The sequence below is a fragment of the Narcine bancroftii genome, chromosome 10 (genome assembly GCF_036971445.1).
Source record: "Narcine bancroftii isolate sNarBan1 chromosome 10, sNarBan1.hap1, whole genome shotgun sequence".
Classification (NCBI taxonomy): domain Eukaryota; kingdom Metazoa; phylum Chordata; class Chondrichthyes; order Torpediniformes; family Narcinidae; genus Narcine; species Narcine bancroftii.
The window spans coordinates 46,790,917-46,815,579 of NC_091478.1; the positions used below are offsets into that span (position 1 = coordinate 46,790,917).

Genomic DNA, 24,663 nt, shown 5'->3' on the forward strand with positions numbered 1-24,663 from the left:
TGTTCTTGTTTCACATCCAGTATCTGCAGGCTTTTCTCTCCCTGAGCTGTTTGTGTCCTGCCCGAACCTTCACTTCCCACATCTGTATTTTAATCAAATACAGATTTGATGTAAAATCTCTTAATTTCTCAAAATCATGAATGTATATTGTAAACAGCTGCTGTCCCAGCACAGAAATGCAGACATTGAGCTGGTTGTCAGATTTGGGGTGAGTTGGGAGCAAAGGGAGGGAGACAGAGCTTCCATAGGGTACAGCACTGATTGGTTATATTGCTGCCCATAACACCAGTCCTCAGACACCTCTCCACATAGAGTGATGGGCAAGATTTATTGCGGCAGGAGTGCCACAAGAGGACGAGATCCCAGACAGAGCTGTCAGTAATGCATCTTTCTATCTACATTAGGTATTGTTTAGAGACACACCTTATCTTGCATCATGGCTGGGTACAGGAAATGCTCTGACCACTTCAGAGAGTTGTAAACACAAATAGGGGCATCACGAAAACCAACCTCCCCTTGATCAACTCAGTCTGTCTCTGTCTTTTCTAACCACTGTTACCTACACTATTTGACTTATTGCAATACTACCCTCTGCACCATTGTATTTATTTGTTATTATTGTGTGAGTTGCATTACCTTGTTACCACGCTAAACAAAGCATTTTACTGTACTTCTGTACATGTGGCAGGATTCAATTCAATAAATTCCTGGCACTGCCTCCTGTCTTTAAGGTGCCAGTACATTGAAACTCGTTCACACTTTTTGCATGCCATTCTTCAAGTTTCTAACAGGGCCATTTTACTTTGGACCCCCATCACGGCCCCGGTCCGAATCCAGGAAAATCAATCAAATTCCACCGATGAGATTAGAGGGGCCATGAAGGAGCACCGGTAGACTCATAGGTCTCACAGAGGAAATTGGTTGTCATGGTCAGATGAAAACCATGACCAGGCCTCAACCACCTACGACTACTTCCTCATTGACTTTTACTTCATCATGTCTGGGATCTTCCCTTGTGACTGCATATAATTCAATTCGACTTGCAACTACTCAGACATAGAATAGTCCATATGTAACTAAACCAATGTAATACTGAGAAATGAAAGTTTTAATTTAAAAAAAATTTAAATTTAGACCTACAAATTCACTAATCATTGTCAAGTTGCTTCCAGAGAAATATCCTTTCATATGAATAGTTTTCACAACTCCCTGTTTTCTTACTTAGGGGAAACAAAACATGTTCAGAGAGTGGGAGGTTTGAGCTAGTGGAATTGTTCTATTGAACCGGTGCGGACTCGAAAGGCCGACATGGCCTGTTTCCGCTCCGTGAATGGTTATATGGTTATATAACACGATAACAGGCCCTTTCGGCACACAAACCCGTGCTGTCCAATTACACCCAATTGATCTACAACCCCAGTACATTTTCAAATGGTGGGAGGAAGCAGAAGTCCCCATAGAAAACCCATGCAGACATGGGGAGAGCGTACAAACTCCTTACAGACAGCGCAGGATTTGAATCCCTGTCCCCATCCCTGGCACTGTACCAGGGTTGCACTAAATGTGTCGTTAACTGTACCACCACTTTCTTGTTTCACTGAGAAATGAAAGTCCTCTTAACACCACACTCATGGCAGAAAATAATCTTCTTCAAGAAAAAAAGTAGCCATCTTCACTTGACGTTCAATGGTGTTACTATTGCTGAACACTGTATCATCAACGTTCTTGGAAGGGTTGGGTCACCGTTAAGCCAGAATAGGTCAGAGGTGTGTTTCCTGCAGTAAGTGTCTCTGCTTCTAATGCCCCAGTCTTCTCATTTAAATCCTAGCACTAACCATTAACCATTTGAATATTATCCACTTCTCCTTTTAGCAGTCAAACACTGAAATAGCATGTAAAATGAGTCGTCGTTCTCTGAAAAATAGCTACAACCTTATCTGGTGGGTCTGAAGGAAATAAACAATTTTTATGAACTTCCTTCAACATGCCTGAGATGATGGTCAACAGCATTGTTGACCACTGGAAGGACTAAATGAATGGCCTGACTGCAATGGCTGCTTGACAGTGGGACAACGAGTTAGCAGAAAAATGTGGGATAGAGGAATGACTGAACAGTGTGACCACTTACTGCAAGGTGTACCTCAACCTCCTCACTCTCATTACTCCTCTTTGTCCTCTACTACCAATGGCCCAGTGAGGGATGTTTTAGGGTGGGTGAAATATACTTTATATGAATTGAAATTGTCTCAGTGTTTATGCCTTTCCCATCAAAGTCATGAGAAAATAATATCTTTATTTCAACTGACACCATAGGTGTCTTTCCATGTCAGACCGGGGGCAGGTTTAAAGCAACCCTTTCTACCTCTGAGCTTCCCTTACCTTCACCCCAATGGGTCTCTTTGGCTTTCAGGCAACACATCCACCGTACACCAGAATCCAGCCACTTCACAAAAGCCCTCTGCAGCAACACACTACCACTGTGCTTCTTCACACCAGCCACTATCCTTAGAATTAGAATCAGAATTGATTGTCATGAGCATGTCACGAAATTCGTTGTTTAGGGGCAGCATCGCCATGTAAACATTTATATAAAAATTATTACAAAATAAATTAAAATAGTGCAAGACAAGGGAAAAGATAAAGTAAGGCAGTGTCTTTGGTTCATTTTTCATTCAGGAATCTGATGGCAGTGGGGAAGAAGTTGCCCTTGTGCTGCTGGGGGATTGTCTTCAGGCTCCTGTACCTTTTCCCTGATGGTAGCAGAGTAAAGAGGGCATGGCCTGGGTGGTGGGGCTCTTTGAGGATAAAGGCTGCTTTCTTAAAGCACCGTCTCTTGTAGGTGTCCTTGATGGAGTGAAGATTAATGCCCGTGATGTGGCAGATTGAGTTAATAACCCTCTGGAGATTTTTCCTGACTTGTACATTGGCACCTCCATACCAGACAGTAATGGAACCAGCCAGAATGCTCTCCATGGTTCATATGCGGAAGTTTGAGAGTTTTCAAGACATACTGAATCTCCCCAAACGCCTCACAAAGTATAGCCTCTGGTGAGCCTTCTTCGTGATTGCATCGACATGGAGGCTCCAAGACAGATCCTCAGCGATGTTGACACCCAGGAATTTGAAGTTCTTGACCCTCTCCACTACTGACCCCTCGATGAGGACGTTCGTGTTCTCCTGATTTCCTCCTGAAGTCGACAATATCTCAGGTACTACTTCTTGAATGATGTTCTGACATTGGGCTAAGAGGCAGATATCACATGACCCTCAGACTCTGCATGGATTCTAGTAGGCACCATTGATTTCTTTTCAAAGCAGGCAAAGAGCTGAGCTCATCAAAACTACCTCGCTAAACCCAGCCTATCTATGTACTCCCCTCCCCCCAATATGTTGTTGGAAACACAAACCTTCAGTTTCAAGGATGGCTTCTTTCCTTCTGCTCTGAAGTGAACCTCACATTGGCAATGATATTCCTGCTCTGTTTTTAACTGTACTTTTCCCTACCAATGGCGTGCTTGGATAGCATGCAGAATAAAGCTTTTTCCAATCCATCTCAGTGCACATCACAATAAGTAAATCAATTCAACTGTGAGATGTCCGGAAGGTTTGTCCAGGAGTTTGAAGCATAGAGGAAGGTTGGGACCACTTCTGCTTAATAGAAGTAGGTCTGCAGCCTTGGTGCACAGAACACTTTCCCTCAATTCGTCAACAACTGACCTGGCAGAGTGAAGGCAATGGTGAAGTTCATCACCAATCTCCACTTTCACTATGACAAGGTTACCACAATCTGGAATGTGATCCACATTTCCCACGGTTCCACCTTGCAGGTACCTCTACAATATTAGCCCCTATAAACCCGCAGGCTAAAGTACACAAATCAATAATTGTGCAGCACAATTGGCAAATGTTTGGATGTTTGGATGTTTGGTACTGTAAGTATTGATCTCCCACTCGATGCAGTGGCTCATTTGCTTGTCAGCTGTTCACCTCTGTCCTCTGCTAGCCCTTTTGGACACCATCAACGAATGGTTTCCTGAACTTAACTAAGTATAGAACTGATTAAGCCACATCCTGAAATATGTCTCCACCGTTCACTTTTGTTAGCTATTTTGTTTGATCTCTTTTTTTCCCCTTGCTTTCCCCTCTCCTTGGCCTTTTGGATTCATCTTTTTTGGAGCCCATTTCCAGAAGGATCCCTGCCCTGAGAATGTAAAAATAAGGAGCTGGAACAGGACACTCAGCTTCTCATACAGACCAGAGTGAGAATTCATTGTAATGAACAAGTCACAAAATTCGTTGTTTTGCGGCAGCATCACGGTGCAAACATTAATATAAACCACCTTGCAAAATAAATAAAAATAGTGCACGATAGGTCAAAGTAAGGCATTGTCTTTGGTTCATTGATCATTCAAGAATCTGATGGCAGTGGGGATGAAGCTGTCCTTGTGCCGCTGAGTGCTCGTCTTCAGGCTCCTTTACCTTTTTCCCGATGGTAGCAGAGTGAAGAGGACATGGTCTGGGTGGTGGGGGTGTTTGAGGCTTTTTTAAGATGCCATCTCTTGTAGACGTCCTCGATGGAGTGAAGGCTGGTGCCCATGATGTCGCAGGCTGAGTTAACAACCCTCTAGTATATTTTTAAAGACAACTTGAGTATACAGCTTCAGCCTCCCATCAGATCATGTCTCCAGTCCCTTGTCACTGCTTCATTGCCATAATTTTCTTAGCATCCTAAAAATCCAGTGATCCTTTCCTCAAATATATTCAGTTATTTAACATCTTGGTTCAGGTTCATCCCAAGATTCAATACCCTTTCAGTGAAGCTCTTTCTTCTCATCTCTCCTCACTTTGAGATATTAACCCTAGTTCTCGACCCTCAATGCAGGGGAATTATCAATTCCCCTATCTATGCTCCACAGCTCCTCAGGAATTTGCCTGACTCTTCCTCTTCGGAGTTGAAGAGAGTACATGCCCTATCTTCTCATTAGCAGCCATGCCAAAAACCTCGGAAACGCAGTGCACAATCCCACCATCCCATAACTCCATCTGATAATCTTCACTGCATGCCTCTAAGTTCCCATTAGGTAGGGAGAAGAGGCCTGTAAACAATAGTTTTGATGTGATCTCATCACGTCCTCTGAGTCTAGTGTGCAGCCAAATGAAAAATTGCAGTGGTCTTTGTTCTAGTATTCAAATCCTCTTATATAAAGGTCAACCACATTGTTTATTCTCCTGGGTGTTTGCCATTAATTAAAAATGAATATTTATTTGTTGATTTGTGTGCAAGGATATCCAGATCCCTCTGAATATCTTTCTCACTGTTATCATCTTAAGAAATACTCTTCCTTCTGGTTTTTTTCCACCAAAGTGGATGACCATACAAAATGTTCACCAAATTTTCCACTTGCCATGTCCTTGTCTATGTCCCCTTAATGTCTCCTCTTGAACACCCACACTTATTTTTAAAAAATAATTTTTTCCATAAATATATTCATTCAGTCTTTAAACTTTTATATATTTCAAATATATATTAAATGTTTACAAATAAAAAAATCAGGACCAGGGTTTGAATTCTGCACTGTCTGTAATGAGTTTGTATGTTCTCTCTGTGTTGGTGTGGGTTTTCCCCAGAGGCTCCAGTTTCTTCCCACCTTTCGAAATGTACCAGGGGTGGAGGTTAATGGGGTGTAAATTGGGTGGCAGGGACTTGTAGGGCCGAATTGGCCTGTTACTCTGCTTTATGTCTAAATTTTTAAAAAGACTAACGAAAGGAGACATTCACTACCTATCGTGAAAGTTCAAAGCAAAATGAAGGCACTTGTGGGTACCAGAAATATGGACCAAATGTTTTCGGCTTGCACGCTCCTTTCCTGGAATTGAAGGAGCTAGAACAAATGAGGAAAACTAGGTGGATGATCATTCATAGCCAAAGCAGTTCCACGTGAGTCAAATACAGTCAGATCGAAACAACATTGTCAATTTCCCCCATTTTATCCAGGTCATTCTTTGCAGTCGCCAAATCCCATCAACCTTGACAAAATTCCTCATGTTGCTTGGCAACAAATCCTAGCAGCAAAATTCTTTCCTTCCCCAAAAAAGGTTTAATCCGTTCAGTTTCCATGCCCCCCTTGGGCCCCTCTTTATTAAGGATTTCAGTTCGTGCTCCCCCCTCACCCCCGTAAATATGCTGTGGTCCGTGGGGTGGGGTGGAGTGGGTAGTGAGAATGACTGATCCAGAGTGACTTTGTAAATGTCTGGTGAACGTTGCTAAGTGCTCAGCCAACTGAGCTGAGCTTGTTTCAAAAGAGCAGAGTAGTTGAGTGACGGTGGATGAGTGTTAATTGTCAGACACAAACTACAATTTACAAATGCTCTTGTTTGCTGCAGCTAAATACAGAACATAAAATATACCATCACACCATCAGTTTCATTACAATACGAAAGAAAAAGATGATAATAAATATAAAAGGCAAGAGAAATATTCACAGTTGCATTTAGAGCAAAAAAAGGTGATGTTACAGTAGTGGGGACAGATCTCTGTCCTGGGGTCATGAGAGGTGGCAGATGCTGGGATCTGAAGCTAAACACCATCTGTAGGTCGAGCAGCATCAGTGGGAGAGAATGTTACAGGGCAGAACCCTTCATTGTCCTGGAGAGGTGTTCTAGTTGAGGTAGCATTTGAAGGTTCAAATGCCTGATAGCGGTTGGAAGGAGAATATGCAACAGTTCATCTAAAAGCCACAAAATTAAGAAAGGGAAAATGAAACTATGATGTCAATAATTAAATGGAGCCCAAAAGATGAGCCCATTGCACGACTACACTCTCACCTCTTCAATCTTCCTCCTCACCCCATATACAATCTCCACCTCCAGTGAACTCCAGCCCATTCTACTACCACAGCCCATGGATACTTTCAGCCTCATGGGCTCTACCTCTTAATTATGATCTTTTCCTTGTGTGGTGATACGTTTCCTCCATTGTATTTAGTTATAATTGATTACTGTATATATGGAGCTGGCCTGCCCACTGATGACTCCTACCCTATGACTCCTACCCTATGATTCCTCCCCCATGGTCCTGGGCCACCTCTCCCTTCCCGCCATTCCTATATCTGGATCTGGGCCAGCAAGGTTCTACTGTATATTAAAGCCTATCGTTCCCTCAGCCTAGTCTTGGTGGTTACTGGGAGTGCACTACACCTCGTCTGTTCAATTCCCTACCTGTGTCTGTAAAACTTTCAGCTGTCATGGGCCGAGGGCTAAGGTTCACATAACTGTTGAGCACAAAAATCGGGACCCCACAAGACAGATGTACAAGGTAGTGGTGGGACCACCCTCGGAGTACTATGTCCAATTCTGGTTGTCCAGCTAGTGGAAGGTCATCAATAAATTGGAAAGGGTGCAGAGGACATTCACTAGGGTGTTTAAGATGTTTTTAAAGCACATTGTCGCATTGTACCTGGTACAGTGAGAAGGATTCTTTAGCCAGCTTCTTTAACATTTATATAGCTGTGTAAAAAGGAAGGGAAGGAGAATAACTACAGATGATAGAGTTATAATGGAAAAAAAATGCAGGAGTTTCAGAATTCCAATTTATTTATTGTCAGAGTATATACATGACATCATTTACTACCCTGAGATTCCTTTACCTGCAGGTACAGCAGAATTACCACTAATTGGTAGTACAATAATAAACTGTACACAGCGTAAAACTCATAAACGATCAAAGAACTGTAAACTGTTACAGAATAAGTTAATACAACTATGAAATAAAATATATCTTAAGGGGTAAGGTTAGATTGTGGGGGTTTAGGTATTAGTTTACATTCTACAAGAAACATTAACATTTCTGAAAAGACATCTCATTTAAAATGCAAGAGCTCTGTCTTAAGGCCCTTTCATGACAGGCCTACACCTGGGGGCTGGCTGTAAGCACAGAGGAAAAACATAAACTTACCTTGCTTGGAGCAGCTGCTCCTGCGTCATATTCATGTCAGGCGGTGCCTCGTAGCATCCTCTGGAGCCGATGGAGGCGGGGCGACTGTTGCCGTGGCGCCGCCCATCGTAAATACGCGGCAGAACAATGGCCGTCTTCCCTACCTATAATCCCCCACGCAGCTGGAACCGCTCAGTGTTTCCCAGAACAGTTCCCTCTGTGTGGTGGTACACCACCGGTCTGCTGCAGGGGGCAATCTCTGTATCTGCAGAAGAGTAAAGGGGATAGGACTACACCTGGCCGGCTGTCAATCAGTCGACCGGAATGGATCAAGCCCCACTCAGTCAGGTGTCAATCACCCTCCAGGATATAAGCCTGCGCTGGCCTCTGAAGTCTCTCAGAATTACTGAAGCTACAGCCAGCCTAACTCTGTGGAAGTCTTTGTGGATTAAAGCCTGTTGTACAGTCTTTAGTTAGTCTTTAGTTAGTTGCCCATTCAGAGCCAGCTCTTCAGCGCTTGACGTCCTGCTTTGCGGAAACTGCCAAAATGTTTGGCCTGGAAGTCAGCCTGAAGAAAACTGAGGTCCTCCATCAGCCAGCTCCCCACCATGACTACCAGCCCCCCCACATCTCCATCGGGCACACAAAACTCAAAACGGTCAACCAGTTTACCTATCTCGGCTGCACCATTTCATCAGATGCAAGGATCGACAGTGAGATAGACAACAGACTCGCCAAGGCAAATAGCGCCTTTGGAAGACTACACAAAAGAGTCTGGAAAAACAACCAACTGAAAAACCTCACAAAGATAAGCGTATACAGAGCCGTTGTCATACCCACACTCCTGTTCGGCTCCGAATCATGGGTCCTCTACCGGCACCACCTACGGCTCCTAGAACGCTTCCACCAGCGTTGTCTCCGCTCCATCCTCAACATCCATTGGAGCGCTCACACCCCTAACGTCGAGGTACTCGAGATGGCAGAGGTCGACAGCATCGAGTCAACGCCGCTGAAGATCCAGCTGCGCTGGATGGGTCACGTCTCCAGAATGGAGGACCATCGCCTTCCCAAGATCGTATTATATGGCGAGCTCTCCACTGGCCACCGTGACAGAGGTGCACCAAAGAAAAGGTACAAGGACTGCCTAAAGAAATCTCTTGGTGCCTGCCACATTGACCACCGCCAGTGGGCTGATAACGCCTCAAACCGTGCATCTTGGCGCCTCACAGTTTGGCGGGCAGCAGCCTCCTTTGAAGAAGACCGCAGAGCCCACCTCACTGACAAAAGGCAAAGGAGGAAAAACCCAACACCCAACCCCAACCAACCAATTTTCCCTTGCAACCGCTGCAATCGTGTCTGCCTGTCCCGCATCGGACTGGTCAGCCACAAACGAGCCTGCAGCTGACGTGGACTTTTTACCCCCTCCATAAATCTTCGTCCGCGAAGCCAAGCCAAAGAAGACAGTCTTTACCTTGTGTGTGTCTGATTTTGACTAACAGTGCACCACAAGCTGCATTAGGATTATGGGTAGGGAAGATGGCCATTGCGCTGCCGCGTTTTGAGCTGATGACGACTAGCCCCAAAGGCTGAAGCAGCCAGATGAGGTGCCAGAGCAGCCAGCAGGGCTGTCACAGCCCGCACCAGCTGCCCCCTAACACCCCCTTCCCTGACAGCTCCCGCCGGCCACCCCTGCCCTGACAGCCCCTGCCGGCTGCCCCTGCCCTGATGGGAGAGGTTGGATAGACTGGGTTTTACTCCCTGGAGTGGAGACGGCTGACAAGTGACCTTATGGAGGTTTATGAAGGTTAGAAATAGGGTAGATGCTTGGGGTCTTTTCCCTGGGGTAAGTGATTCTAGGACTAAAGGGCTTAGATTTGAGAGATTAGAGAGGGTCCTGAGGGGCAATATTTTCACTCGGAGGGTGGTCTGTATTTGGAATGAGCTGCCAGAGGAAGCTGTAGAAGTGGAGACAATTACGCTATTCTAAAGTCATTTGGACAAATATAGGTTTAGAAGGAGAAGGACCAAATGGGACTCACCCAGAATGTCAACCTGGCCAACATGAACGAGTTGGACCCAAAGGCCTGCTCTGTGCTGTATGCCTTCATGATTCTTCCCTTTTGTACGCAATGCCCAAGTCTATCATGGCCTCATTCCATTCAAAGTCATCAGACCTAAATCAACGGAGCAGACCCTTGGTCCTGTTGTACCTGATCATTGACTGCTCATCTCACCCCACCTCACCGCTGACAGGCCACTGCCTTCCATGTGTTGGGTGCTTATTGAAAAATAGCTTGTATATGCTGAGAGAGGTGGTGGTAGTATCTGGGGAGGTTGAGGAGGGAGGGGAATTTGGAGAGAATAAAATAGGATTAGTGCAAGATTCACGTAAATATGAGGGGCCTGTAACTGGGTTGCACAAGTCTCTTTTACCGCCTGCACAGGCAGCACATCTCAGACTTCAATCTGCCTTGTGCTGAATAAAGTATTCTTCCTTCTTTTTCTTTTCTTTGACTTGGCTTCACGGATGAAGATTAATGGAGGGGTAATGTCCACGTCAGCTGCAGGCTCGTTGGTGGCTGACAAGTCCGATGGGGGACAGGCAGACATGGTTGCAGGGGTTGCAAGGGAAAAGTTGGTGGGTTGGGGTTGGGTGTTGGGTTTTTCCTCCTTTGTCTTTTGTCAGTGAGGTGGGCTCTGCGGTCTTCTTCAAAGGAGGTTGCTGCCCGCCGAACTGTGAGGCGCCAAGATGCACGGTTTGAGGCGAGATCAGCCCACTGGCGGTGGTCAATGTGGCAGGCACCAAGAGATTTCTTTAGGCAGTCCTTGTACCTCTTCTTTGGTGCACCTCTGTCTCGGTGGCCAGTGGAGAGCTCGCCATAGAACACGATCTTGGGAAGGCGATGGTCCTCCATTCTGGAGACGTGACCTACCCAGCGCAGTTGGATCTTCAGCAGCGTGGATTCGATGCTGTTGGCCTCTGCCATCTCGAGTACTTCGATATTGGTGATGAAGTCGCTCCAATGAATGTTGAGGATGGAGCGGAGACAACGCTGGTGGAAGCGTTCTAGGAGCCGTAGGTGATGCCGGTAGAGGACCCATGATTCGGAGCCGAACAGGAGTGTGGGTATGACAACGGCTCTGTATATGCTAATCTTTGTGAGATTTTTCAGTTGGTTGTTTTTCCAGACTCTTTTGTGTAGTCTTCCAAAGGCGCTATTTGCCTTGGTGAGTCTATTGTCTATCTCGTTGTCGATCCTTGCATCCGATGAAATTCCCTTCTAAATCCCTTTTTCCCTGTCCTTCACATGGAACAGTGAAACACAGTATCCAGACGAGTCAACCCAGACTAAAATAAAACTGAAGTGCTAATTATAGGGAGAAAAGATTAGTTCCTGCACTGTGAACTGAAATGAGGCTTGGTTTGTGAGATTAAGAGATTGTCTATTCAATCTGAGGCGCCTGCAAGCTCACACCAAGACACAAGAGAAACTTGTCCGTGAACTACTCTTTGCAGATGATGCCGCTTTAGTTGCCCATTCAGAGCCAGCTCTTCAGCGCTTGACGTCCTGCTTTGCGGAAACTGCCAAAATGTTTGGCCTGGAAGTCAGCCTGAAGAAAACTGAGGTCCTCCATCAGCCAGCTCCCCACCATGACTACCAGCCCCCCCACATCTCCATCGGGCACACAAAACTCAAAACGGTCAACCAGTTTACCTATCTCGGCTGCACCATTTCATCAGATGCAAGGATCGACAATGAGATAGACAACAGACTCGCCAAGGCAAATAGCGCCTTTGGAAGACTACACAAAAGAGTCTGGAAAAACAACCAACTGAAAAACCTCACAAAGATAAGCGTATACAGAGCCGTTGTCATACCCACACTCCTGTTCGGCTCCGAATCATGGGTCCTCTACCGGCACCACCTACGGCTCCTAGAACGCTTCCACCAGCGTTGTCTCCGCTCCATCCTCAACATCCATTGGAGCGCTCACACCCCTAACGTCGAGGTACTCGAGATGGCAGAGGTCGACAGCATCGAGTCCACGCTGCTGAAGATCCAGCTGCGCTGGATGGGTCACGTCTCCAGAATGGAGGACCATCGCCTTCCCAAGATCGTATTATATGGCGAGCTCTCCACTGGCCACCGTGACAGAGGTGCACCAAAGAAAAGGTACAAGGACTGCCTAAAGAAATCTCTTGGTGCCTGCCACATTGACCACCGCCAGTGGGCTGATAACGCCTCAAACCGTGCATCTTGGCGCCTCACAGTTTGGCGGGCAGCAGCCTCCTTTGAAGAAGACCGCAGAGTCCACCTCACTGACAAAAGGCAAAGGAGGAAAAACCCAACACCCAACCCCAACCAACCAATTTTCCCTTGCAACCGCTGCAATCGTGTCTGCCTGTCCCGCATCGGACTGGTCAGCCACAAACGAGCCTGCAGCTGACGTGGACTTTTTACCCCCTCCATAAATCTTCGTCCGCGAAGCCAAGCCAAAGAAAAAATTACAAATGAAATGTCCTTTCAAAGGAAGGAAACTGTCCTTGAATCTGGTGGTGAGTATTTTTAAACTCATGTATCTTTGGCCCAACAGAGGGGGAAGAGAATGTGAGCTGGATGGGATGGGTTCTTTCATTTAAAAAAAATTCTTCCAAAAAATATACAGAGTAACATTTTAAATATACAATATATTAAACTTTTTCTCACAAATGCAACAAATAAAAAGAAAAACAAAACAGTCCCTCCCCCACCTCCAGCAAATGAATTCACCAGTTTTAAGGTCCCATAATTTAACTGTACATATATACAGATCCGTTCACCATCAGAGCTTACATATATTTTAAGAATATCGAGTATAGTTGGGGAAACTATGTTTTTGTATATATATATATGTAAAAGTTACTTTTTGTAATGCTCTATCAAGCAGAAAGCAGACACAAAATATAAAGTCTGTCTACAGGCTTTATTCAACATAAACTTCCACAGAGCTGGCTGTGAGAGTGGCTGTGCTGGCTCTGAGACTGACCTCGAGGGCTGGATCTAGCTTATATCCTGGAGGGTGATTGGCACCCAACTGGGTGGGGCTTGGTCCATTCAGGTGGGCTGATTGACAGCCAGACATGTGTTGCCTGTCCTCCAGTGCTCTTCCTGCAGGTACAGAGGTTGCCCCCTGCAGAAGGCTGATTGTGTACCACCACATTCACCCCCATCTTTAAAATTGTCCTGGGTGGGGAGGTTACATTTCATATTCTACCAAAAGCCCCAAACATACTTACAAGTTTAGATGGTCTGTTGGCCGTCGGAGTCTCTGCGACCATCGCAGAGTTGGCTCCTGGTCAAAGGTTGGCGAAAGTAAGGAGGAGCTAGTTGGGGGGGTGGTTGGGGGCAGGGGCGGGAGCGGCTGATGTGGTGCAGCACGGTGGGGTGGCTGGGGCAGCTGGAGTTGAAATGTGTGTTAGGCGTTCATCCCCCACGGTTGGAGTAAGTCCGGGGTCCCCACGGGGTGGGGGGGGGGGAATCTTGGGTGTCCTACAGCTGTCCAGGGTCAGGGGAGTGCCTCAGGCTGGTGTGGTCCTGGGATGAAGGATGCTGTTGTGGGTGCTTCTGCTGGTGCCAGGTCCTTGGTGAGACAGTGTCCTCCCTGCTGCTGCTGAACCTAACGTAGGCATAGTTATGGTTTCCCTGTAGGAAGAACACCTGCTCAACCAGGGGTTCGTTGTGGGCCATGCATGTGTCTACGCAGGAGCACCAGTCCTGGGGATGCGACCCATGTTGGGAGTGATGTTCCTGTCGTCAATTTCCTGGGGAACAAAAACAGGCGTTTGTGAGGGGTCTTGTTGGTAGCTGTGCACAGGGAGTGACCTGATGGCATGGAGTGCCTCAGGGAGGGCATCCTGCCAGTACTCTATGGACCACCCCTTAGACTTAAGGGTCAGGAGGACTGCCTTCAAGATTACCCCCGTTTTCGCGCTCCACCTGCCCATTATCTCTCAGGTTGTAACGAGCCGTGCAACTAGTCGCGATGCCCCTTGCTTTCAGGTACTGGTGCAGTTCCTCGCTCATGAAGCTAGACCCCCGGTCACTGTGGATGAAGGCGGGGTAGCCAACCATGCGCAGTGCCCTGATGACGGTGGGCATGGGATGGCGAAAGGGAAGTGGGAGTACTCATCTATAACCGTGAGGAAATGACATTCTGATTCATGGAAGGCAGGGGCCCTTGAAGTCCATGCTGAGGCACTCAAAGGGCTGTGGCCTTTATGATGTAGGCCTGGGGCATGCGGAAGAAGTGGGGCTTGCATTTCATGCAGACCCAGCATGCCTCTGTCATGGTCCTGACATCCCTGATGGTGTACGGGAATTTCGGGACTTTATAAAGTGGTATAAGCAGGTGACGTCTGGGTGGCAGAGAGACTCATGCAGTGCCTGCAGCTGGTGGTCCAGGAAAGGACATTGGGAGAGTCGTTAAACTTCCCCGGACAATACCAGATGTCTTAGCTGTATGTTGCCAGTTTGACTTTCCAGCACAAGATCTTATCGTTCTTGATCTTGTCTTTGTGGGTGGTGTTGAATATGAATGCCACTGCACGCTGGTCGATGAGAAGGGTGAAGCTCCAGCTGGCCAAGTAGTGGCATCAATGCCAGACCGCTTCCACGATCGCCTGAGACTCCTTTTCAATTGCAGAGTGCCCTAGATTGGAACTGTGAAGGGTCTGTGCTGACCACGTGGAGATCTGGGGAAGCCTGGAGTTGAAGGCTTCAGTGGCAGGGCTGCTGCCTCCAGGTTTTGGACTAACTTCACTGTTTTGGCCAAGGAGTAGATATTGTCCTTCAACAGCTTCTGCCTGATGGCTCTTGAGAGAAGACCCCACACAAAGGCGTCCCTGATCAACCTTTCAACTTCCCTTTCGTTCACCCCGGGTTCTGTCAGGCACGGTCAGGCTAACTTACATAGGGCTTGCAGGTAGGACTCGGCTGTCTCTCTGGGCAGCTGGGCACGAATACTCAGAAGGTACCTTGTGAAGACCACATTTGTAGGAGGTTTGTTCATGGTTTCTAGGGTGTTCATTGCTTCTGAGTACCTGGTGCAGTCTTTGAGAGTCTGGAAAGCTCGGGAACCCAGCTTCGAGTGGAGTAAGTCAAGCCTTTTTCTGTTGGAGTCTAAGATGTCGTCGGCTTGTGTCTTGATGATTGCTTTGATCGCGTGCTTCCAGATTTTGAAGGGTGTCTGTGCTTGCATGCTGGCGTCACAGAGAAACCGCTGGCTGAAGTGTCTGCTGCAATCAGTGGGGAGAGAGGGGGTTGCTGTTGCGGGGAGAGGAGAGGGGTCGCTCCGCAGGGGAGAGGGATCACTGACGCGGGGGGAGAAGGGTAGCTGCAGTGAACTGCTGCTGCTGTGAACACCACACCAGTTCACGGCAGTGGGATGTGGCAGAGGAGGCGGGGGTTCGCAATTGACGGGGTGGGTGTCGATTGATGATGGGGCTGGCAACTACCGGGGGTAGGGTGACTGACTGGGGGGTTGGTGATTGACGGTGGTTGGTGATTGACGGTGGGTGGTGACTATTGGGGGGGGGCGACTGATGGGGTTGGTGACTGACAGCCGGTGGGGGGGCGGGGGAGACTTACCAATAGTTCCCGTGAGTGCGTGACGTGTCACTTACTGTGTCATCGCAGGGGCGGGATCCCCCTTAAATTGCCAGGTTGGCGATTTAATGGGTCAATCCCCCTGTAGTTTAAAAGGTGCTTCCAGCACCTTTGCCCCAGTAATCACACCCGGGTCCCAGAAGGGCTACCCAGGGGCTGCAGTTTAAAAGAGCCTATTAAAATTTTTAGATCGCTGTTGTCTCTATACCTCATCAAATTCCTTTCTTTGTTTGACCAAGGCAGGGTTGAAGTCCTGGGAAAACATGACTTTTGCATTGTCCACCACTAATGGGCCATTATTATTTTTTGAATATTCATATGCTGCTCCCAAGTTTGCATCTCTCTCCCAGTAACTTAAAAATCTTACCAGGACTGGTCGTGGTCATTGTTCACTGATTCTTCTGGGTCCGCGAGTCTGGTGAGCACTTTCAATTTGCAGCTTTGCATTTAACTTACTTTGTCCCAGCATTTGTGGAACCCATGTTTCAATGAAACTCATTGGATCTTTCCCTTTGATTCCTTCTCTCAGTCCAAAGATTCTCACATTGTTGCGTCTGGTGAAATTTTCCATTTGGTCGATCTTGTCCATCCATCAGTCCTTTTTTTTCCCTATGTCCCATGTTTTTTCTTTTCCTTCCAGTGCTTTCAGTCTGTCTTTTATCCAGCTCAGCCTCTGAACGAGTCATTCGTTCCATTAAATCTTTTGATTTGTTTAATTTCCAATATCTTTTCCAATATGTCTCTCATCGCTGATTCAACACTCATGAAATGAGCGCACAAAGTTTCCATCTTGTTCAGGATGGTGGCTATATCATGGGCCGACTCCCCCCAAAGCCCTGCTGGGTTCAGCTGGTCCACTAACTTGAGCCCCCTATCGCCCAACCTTATCGGGCTTCCACTCGATGTCCCTGGCTGAGCTGTTGCTTCTTCAGTTTTTGTTTTTGGTTGTCTTAGTTGTTTAACACTAGTTTTATCCATTTTTGACAATAAAATTCTGGTTTTTGAGCTATGAAACTGTTGCATGATCACTGACCACTCACAGACATGGAGGAAGGGCCAAAGGCTAAAGATCCAAGCATGTCTGTACATGCTGGTTCAAGGGCAGGTATGTCGGAGGAGGCTAAGGCTCTCGGCCTTTATTATGGGTCTTAAGGGGAGAAGGTACCAGTTCCGCTGCCCAACTCAGTGGGGAATGTGCCCATGATACCATGTTCCACCACATAAACTGTCTTTTTAATACTTTTTGTGGAGCACTTTTTCAAAACACTTCTGCTCAGCTCATTAGCATGGTCACCCCTCTTCGGATGGGTTCTTTCATATGTTAGCTGCTTTCCCAGAGGAAGAAGTCAGTGTAGACACAGTCAGTGGAGGGGAGGTTGGTTTGGTGATGGTGTGACCTGTGTTCACACCTCTCTGCAGTTTCTTGTGGTCTCAGGCAGAACAGTTCCCATTGTACCGCACTGTGATGCATCTGGACAGCACACGTTGTATCTATAGAAATTGGTAAGTGAGGGTGGCTTTCATGGGCAACCCAGAGCTTTACCTTTTGGGCAACTTCATTGAAATAAGTAATAAACTAACTAAATTCCAAATTTCATTTGTTAATATAGCCTTAGGAGTGGCTAAGAAATGTATTGCAATTACTTGGAAATCCGACTCGCCTCTACATACATACATGGACTGCTGAGATGAATAGTTGCATACCGATGGAAAAAGTTCCGTACAACTCAAATAACAAATATGGCATATTTATTAAGATATGGCAGCCATATTTGGAGCAGGAGTCGGCCATCCAGCCCATTGAGCCTGATTCATGTGATCATGGCTGATCAGATGATGGGCTCATCTTCACTTGTCTGTCTTTTCCCCATATCCCTTAGTTCCCTTTCTATGTAGAAATCTATCCAAACTCAGCTTAAAAACATTTACTGATGTCACCTTCACAGCTTCAATGGGCAGCGAATTCCGCAGATTCACCACCCTCTGGGTAAAGCAATTCCTCCTCATCTCTGTCCTAAATCACCTATCCTGAATCTTGAGGTTATGTCCCCTAGTTCTGTTCTCCTCTACCTAACCTACCTCCCTGCCTGATTTTATGTTTCTATAAGATCCCCTCTCATTTTTTATATATTCTGTTGAGTATAGTCCCAGACAACTCAATCTCTCCTCATAGGCCAACCCCTTAATTCCTGTAAACAACCCAGTGAACCTCCTCTGCACTGCCTCCAAAGCCAGTTCATCCTTCCTCGAGTAAGGAGACCAGAACTGCGCGCAGTTCTCCAGATGGGGCCTCACCAGTACAGGTACACAATCCTTTATCCGGAACCCTTGGGGGACAGTGTGTTCCGAATTTTGGATTTTTCCAGATTTTAGAACAAAACCAGCTGCCCTAGATTTAAGCCCACCCGAATTGTGCTGCCGTATCCACCCCCTTCCAGTCGTGCTGGCGTCTCTATCCCCCCCTTGCCCAACCTAGTTGCACTGCCGTCTCTCTCCCCCCCTCCTGAGTTGCGCTGCTGTCTCTCCCCCTCACCCACCCGAGTCGTGCTGCCGTCTCTTCTTCCCCCGCCCACCTGATTAACGCTGTTGTCTCTCCCCTATCGCCCAACCTAGTCGTTCTGCCGTCTTTCTCCTCCCTCACCACCCGAGTTACACTGCCCCCGCCCAACCTAGTCACACTGCCATCCCTCTCTCTCTCTCTCTCTCCCCCTCCGCTGTACCAGCACCAGGAAAAAAATGCCGGTTTTTAGAGCTTTCCGGATTTTAGATGTCTGGATAAAGGATTGTGTACCTGTACCTTGTACAGTTGCAGCCCAACCTCCCTGCTCTTAAATTCTATCCCTCTAGCAATAAAGGCTGACATTCTATTTGCCGTCTTGCTAGCCTGCAAACCAACCTTTTGCGATTCACACGCAAGCCCTCCTAAGTCGGAGGCATCACATGATGACGTTGGGTTAGGATGTTAAATCCTGACCCTCCTAAAAAGTACCTAAAAGTAATGCAATTTATATAAAAATTCCTTTAAACAGACATTGCATAATATACATTAGCTCACAACCATGGGGGAAAAGAAGGAAAAAACTGCTGCTGACTGCAATGTAAAGAAGATAAGAAGAAAGAGATGATGAGGGCCGCGCTGATTCCGGCTCCAGCTGCCCCGGAGATTGGTGAGCAGCCTCCGCCGCCGCAACAAAGCACACCACCCCCGGCAGAACGGGATGATGGCACCGAAGGTGAAGGAACCATAAGTCAAGCAGGTCTGTCCAAATCAGTGTTGGAGTCGGACAGTGATCAAAGGGAAGATGAAGACACAGAATCGACCGTATCCATGGAAGTGAGTAACGTGGATATATTTAAGGAACTTAGAAGCATGAAAATAGACATGAAAGCAGAAATAAGTAAAATAACTGAAGTTATGAACACTATGAAGCAACATATTGATCAAAACAAGCGTGAAGTGGAAACTCTTGTCCGACGAGGGCAAGAACCAAAATTTACTTCTGCAATGTACCTTTTATAACAGAGAGCAACATGTAAACTGGGGCCCTATAAATCTAAACAGAAACGGGAACAGGATCTGAGTATTAGAATTGATAAGCAACTATGGATGGATTTGTGTGGAGACTGCATGTTGAATATAATTAATGTGCGATACAGACTAGTACAGTATAGTTTTTTACATCAATCATAATAAAATAAAATCGGACATACCAAATAAATGTTTAGGTGTGGTACAGAAGATGGTACCTTTCTGCTTTCCACATGGATGTGTCCAAAAGTAAACCCGTTTTGGGTAAAAGTGGGGGAATTGTTGGAACAAATTACTAATATTTCATATCCACAAAATCCTGATTTAGTTTTGTTAGGGAATGTTGAGGGAACGAATCCTAAACTGCTCCTTTCACCTACTCAACAAAAGCTTGTGAAAATAGTATTGGCAGTGGTAATGAAATGTATTGCAGTCACCTGGAAGTCAGATTCCTACCTGGGCATCGACAGATTGCGGCAATACAAAAGTCCATTCCATTGGAACAAAATTACATATAATTTGAGAAATAAATATAATGCATACCTACAAATATGGACCCCCTACATACTCAAGACTGGTACTGTGGGTGAGTTTTATTATTTTCTAGCCGCTGTTCCCTACAACCTCACCAGATAGCACAGATAATATCTGATAGTTAAGTCCTCTGCGTTCCCCAGCCTACCTCAGTACAATCCAATAATCTTATTAGTCTTTTCTTTTTTTCTTCTTTAAATATGTTACTATCTGCTATTAACATGTATAAGTGATGATTGATTTTCTTTCTGGGGGTTGGGGTTAGGGAGGGTTTTATTTTTTAAAGGGGAGGGGATTTATATTTGTTTTGTAGTCAGTATTAATCTGTATTAAAATGAAGGATATATATGGACTATATATACAACATGTATGAAAACTTCCAAATCAAGTCTATACAAGCACTCCCAAGTCCTGCACAGCCATTTGAATAATAATTGAAGAGGTATTGGTCCAGCTTCTTAGTTGCATTGAGAGCAAGGTTGGACCAGGACAGGTGATGTTTATACTTAAAAACGTGAAGTGCTCCTCCATCTTTAATGAACACTTTGATTTAGTGTTTACCATGGAGAGGGACCTTGACCAATGTGAGGTCACTGCGGAGCAATTAATGTGCTTGAGCACATTGAGGTTCAGAAAGAGGTGGTGACGCAGCTTCTGAAAAATGTTCGGAAGAATAAATCCCCCTGTGGCCAGGCAGAATATAAGCCTGGTTACTATGGGAAGCAAGGGAAGAGATTGCTGGGGCATTAACGTCGTCCCTGCCATAGGAGTGGTGTTGGAGGATGGCAGAGGTTGTTCCCTTGTACAAGAAAGGCGGTGGGGAATTATAGATTGGGGCATCAGTGGTAGGCAAGCTATTGAAGAGGACTCCTAGGTAGGAGGAAGCTTAGTGGAGCTGTCAGAGGTAGATTTTTTTACACAGAGGGTGGTGGGTACTGGAACGCACTGCAGGGGTTGGTGGTGAAGGCAGGTACAAGAGGCACATTCAATCAAATCTTTTACAGCTACATGAATGTGCTGTGGGGAGGGAAGGATTAGATTGATGAGGAGTAGGTTTTTATACGTTGGTACAGAAGTGTGAGCCCATATGGAGCTGCAGTGTTCCATGTTCTATCTCCAGCATTAATACAGACTGAGACGTTTTACCCAACCTCACTTACTGAAATTGATGACTAGCTCCTGGCCTTGGTTGACATTGAGGGAGAGGTGGCTGAACTGTTTGAGTTCCAGCCTGCGATGGTGGGTGTCATCTTCAAACTTGTTAAATGGAGTAGAGTTTGGTCACACGATCATGAGTATGTAAGGAGTATAGTAAGGAGCTGAGCGGACAGCCTTACAGGGCACTGTGTTGAGGATCATCATGAAGGAGGCGATGTTGTCAATAGTCATTGGTTGTAGTCTACAGGTCAGAGAGTTGAGGATCCACTTGCAGAGGGGGTGCCGTGACCTAGGAGTTTGGAGATGAATTTGTTAGAGACAATGTCTTGAAAGGTGGAGTTATTGTCAATAAATCGAAGTCTGGGAAAGTGGTGTTGAAATCGAGATTGGATCAACTTTGATCTTCACCAATGGCAGAGAGTGATCTTGAAGGGGCAAAGTGGCCAATTCCTGCTCCCAGATACCCTTATGCATTGCAAAAGCATGTACTGTAATTGTTTCTCCTTGTGCCAACATTGAGCTCATGTAATCTCCTGAGCACTTATTCCAAAATTATTTCCTTTCTCTTGATCACACAAGAAATGATGTATTTCCGGCAACATTTTGTGGTAATGATGGTGGTGTGATAAGAGGTTTTTTTTTGTATTATCTCCACAAGAACACTGTACATTAAACTTCTCGCCTGCCGCAGCTACATGTATACAATACGTATACATTAAATGAACGCAATGCACTGTTGCACCATAGGAGAGAAATAAGAATATATACTCAGTGAGTGAGTGGGGGTGTGTGTGTGTGTGTGTGGGGCGGTGGGGGGGGGAGGAAAGGTAGTGTGTGTGTGTGTGTGTGTGTGTGTGTGTGTGCATGTGTGTGTGCGCACGTGTGGCGGCCCACCTCCGTAGTGATTGAGCCGGCACTCTGGGCAGCGAGCGCAACCAAACACCAGCAGTCCGCACAGCAGCACTGGCCCCAACCAACAAACCGGTGGGTGAACGTCAAGGACAGCTAAAAGACCAGCGACCCCAAAATGTCGCTGGCCTTGCTGCGTAGTCAACAGACAAGGACAGTGTGTGGGGAAGAAGGACATTCTTATGTAGGAAAGTACCCGCGTGCTGGAAACCCCCTTTTGTTATGCATGTTGAGACATCAGCAAAGGGGGGCCACAGTGGGAACAGTGCAAGTATAAAAGTAACACCTGAGCCCTTATAAAACTCAGATCTTAATCTGCCTACACTATGTGTGTGTGACTGCATTTATATGTATCACTCAAACTCACACACACACACACGAGAATAGGTTAATACTTGCAGCAATGCAAAAAATATTGCTGTTTCAATATTGCAGAGGAATCTTTGGTGGTTCTGGAATGTGTTAAGGCTTGCATAGTATGGGGAGGTTCAAGAGCCTGATAGCTGTTGGAGAAAATGCTCCTTGTCGGACTTCAGGCTTCTGCAGCTTCTGCCCTATAGGGAGCAGAGAGGGGAGAGTGAGACCAGAGTGGTGGGAATCCTTTACTCTGTTGATTGCTTTTTTCAGGCGCAGCCTTGGAAATGTCTTCATGTGGGTAGGTTTTATCCACAGAGGAGTGGAAAATCATGTGAAGACTTGATTCTATCATGTAATTTTAGTTGTCTTCATTTTGTTACTGCTAACTATTAGAACCATAGAATGCTACAGCACAGAAAACAGGCCATTCAGCCCCTCTAGTCTGTGCCAACCATCATCTCAATAGTCCCACTGACATGCTCCCATTCTATAACCCTCCAAGCTTCTCCCATCTATGTGCCTATCCAATTTATTCTTGAAACACATGATAAAGCCCCTATTCATCACACCAGATGGCAGCTCATTCCACACTCCTACTGCTCTCTGAGTGAAGAAACTTCCCCTAATGTTCCCCCTAAACCTTTCCCCCTTCAGCTTAAAACTATGATCTTTTGGTGGCCCGCAATTGCGGAGATTGGGCCGGAACATAGCACGGTAGCAGACGCGGACAGAGATCGCTAAAGCGACTTGCAGGATAACGAACCAGTGGGGGTAGAAGCTGGGGCAGCATCAGACCAACAGCCCTAAAATGGCATTGGTCAAGCTGTCCAACTAATTTAGCAGAAACAGGCTTGGAAAGAAGGGCATTCATATGCATGATGTTCCCGCCCGCTAATGTTATTCATATGGGTGACTCAGCCAATCAGCAAAAAATGACGGGAATTTGAACAGTATAAAAGCAGCCTTTCCAGCCCTAATAAAGGCGTGAGCTTAACCTGCCACACTGTGTGTGTGTGTGTGTGTGTGTGTGTTTCTTTGTTGCACTCAGCTACAATCTTTAATATTTATCTCTCCCAATCTCAGTGGAGAAACCTCTATCAAATCTCCCCTCATTCTTCTTCACTCCAGGGAACGAAGTCCTAACCTGTTTATTCTTTCCCTGTAACTCAACTCCTGAAGACCCAATGATATTCTAATAAAGTTTCTCAGTACTCTCAATCTTATTGATGTCCTTCCTGTAGTTAGGTGACCAGAACTGGGCACAATATTCCAAATTTGGTCTCACCAATGTTTTAAACAACTTCAACATAACATCCCAACTCCTGAACTTAATACTTTGATTTATAAAGGCCAAGATACCAAAAGCTCTTTACAACCCTGTCCACAGGTTTCGCCACCTACAGGGAATAATGTATTTATATTCCCAGATCGCTCTGCTCCTCTGCATTCCTCAGTGGCCTGTCATTAACTGTATATCTCCTACCTTGGTTTGCCCTTCCAAAATGCATCACCTCACACTTGTCTGCATTAAGCTCCAGCTGCCATTTTGTGGCCCATTCTCCCAGTTGGTCAAGCTCCAAGCTCTGAAAATCTTCCTCACTGTCCACAATGCCTCCTGTCTTTGTGTCATCAGCCAACTTGCTGATCTAATTCACCATATTATCATCCAGATCATTGATATATACAACAAACAACAATGGTCCCAACACAGATCCCCGAGGCACACCACTAGTCACAGGCCTCCAATCTGAGAAGCAACCATCCACTACCCACATAGCTAATTTCAAATCCAGTTTACAATCGCTCTTTGAATACCCAGTGTCTGAACCTTCTGAACTAACCTCCCATGTGGGACTTTGTTCATGTAGACAACATCCACAGCCTTTCCCTCATCTACCTTCCTGTTAACCTCCTCGAAAAACTCCAAAAGATTAATTAAACATGACCTACCACACACAAAGCCATGCTGACTGTGCTTAATCAACCCATGATTGTGCAAATACCTATATATCCTATTTCTCAGAACTCTTTCCAACAATTTACCCACCACTGACATCAGGCTCACTGGCCTATAATTACATGGTTTATTTTTGGAGTCTTTTTTAAACAATGTGACACCATGACCTCTCTCCAATCCTCTGGCACCTCACCAGTGGCCAAGGACATTTTTAATATATCAGAGCAACCTCATGCCCTCTTTTTGCCTCCTGATTTCCTTCTTGAGTATTTTCTTGGTTTTTTTCTGTACTTTTCAAGTACCTTGTTGCCTGTACTTGTTATACATCTCCCTATTTTTATTAACCAGATTTCCATTATCCCTTGAATTTGGGGACAAATTTGGGAATAAATTAAATCTTACCAGCTCTGCAGCAAAGGAGAGAGGGCAGACTTTGTAGACTTTGCAGGACTGCCCTGTTTTGTCTGGATTGAGCAGACTCAATACTTTTCTGGCACATACTCACAACACCCTGTTTCGTGCTGACTTAACCAGTTCTTTCTCAAATGGTCTCTTTAGAGATAGAGGACTGAGCTGGGTTTGCAACGCTATAGTTTGATTGTGCTTTCCACCCAATGGCATCTGGCTGAACTCCCCAGGT

The 24,663-nt window shown here is 46.0% G+C and overlaps 1 long non-coding RNA gene across 1 annotated transcript in view; it reads left to right on the forward strand.

The window, feature by feature from the left end:
• Window positions 1–24,663, forward strand: part of LOC138744526 (uncharacterized) — a 47,861-nt gene extending 23,198 nt beyond the window's left edge. The window contains exon 3 of the long non-coding RNA XR_011345605.1: window positions 24,582–24,663. This is a non-coding gene — a long non-coding RNA (uncharacterized lncRNA). The remainder of the gene's footprint in view (window positions 1–24,581) is intronic.